This window comes from Aspergillus uvarum (assembly GCF_003184745.1).
Source record: "Aspergillus uvarum CBS 121591 unplaced genomic scaffold BO82scaffold_18, whole genome shotgun sequence".
NCBI lineage: Eukaryota > Fungi > Ascomycota > Eurotiomycetes > Eurotiales > Aspergillaceae > Aspergillus > Aspergillus uvarum.
The window spans coordinates 220,617-221,971 of NW_020291315.1; positions in this window are offsets into that span (position 1 = coordinate 220,617).

Consider the following 1,355-nt stretch of genomic DNA (forward strand, 5'->3'; position numbering starts at 1 on the left):
CTGGTAATACTGGGTCTCTGGATTGACAAAAGAGCCACTGTTCACAAAAGTAAAGGGACGCTGTTCGGGTTGACTGTTGAGATAAGCAACATATCCGACATCAAAAAGGGTCCTCAGTTGTATAATCGAAGACGGTGTGTTGTTCAGTCGCCAGTCATCGTTGAAACTCCACACTTGCAGGCAGAGGGGCCACAGGAGCTTATAATCAGTTAGTCCAGGTTCACGATTGGAGGAGTCACAAAGGAGGATACGACGATCAGCAGTAGATAGCAAGATCGTGACAGCGGTTTTCCATGGCTTCGATGGTCCCCATCTTGGGGTGATTTATTGCAGCATGGCGGGCGATCACTGGAGCCCAAGGAAATGCACAGAACGACAGGAAAAGCAATAATCATGGAATGGATTCGAAAATAAAATACAACATTTTGTACCTTACCTTTTAGTAACGAACAAGAACCTTCTTTTTGTTTTTGTGACGGCTCTTGCTTTCTGGCTTATGATTTTTTCTTTCTTCTTCCTTTTTTGAGATGACCAACTTGACCGGAGTATCTCTTCCTACTGCGTCATATAAGATTCAAGGACAGAGTATGAACTGGCTCAACCACATCCGACAGTAGATGCGGAATCGGTGAGTGAGCTGGTAGGTGGTGAACTATACCGGAAAGTGAGGCGTATAGATCCGGTGAGATCACACTCCCTCTTCCCCAAGAGGAAGTGAGTATGGGAGACTCGGGAGTGAGTCTGAGGGAAATAGAATGAACCTACAAAGGAAGCGAATAGGAAGTTTTTCTCCGGTGTCCAGATCAGAGGTGCAGCTGGTCAACGGGCCCAGGAATTTTGCACTGCACTTGAACAGATAGACAGACAGATAGACAGACAGAGAGTCAACTGGATCGAAGGCAGTTCAGTCACCCTAAAGAGGGAAGGACCCAGAGGGATGTGACGGGTGTAAAGATCCCAGTCCCTCATCGTAGGTTATGGCAAGGCCTATACCTTTATTATTATTATCATTTTCCTTTTGAAGTGAAGGGACCCTGTTTGCTTGGTTGGCTGACAAGAGAGGAGAGGTTAAGGGTGGGTAATGGGTGCCCAGTGCAACACCGACTAGCAGCCGATAGACTACTTGATCTTCCATTGATGGGAAGATCTGAATGGGGAAACTCTGGCTCCGTGTTCTCTGGAAGCATGTCAGTATGTACGGGAGTAGATTTGGGGGGAGGATCAGGAGAACGAGTGGTCCCAATCCTCCGGAGAGTTGAGACGCGGGTTTGTCACAAAACCCCCATTTTCCAGATAGCTTCACCAGCCTGACAATGGGATGGACCCATTCATTGCAATTGGGGATTTTCCTTTGT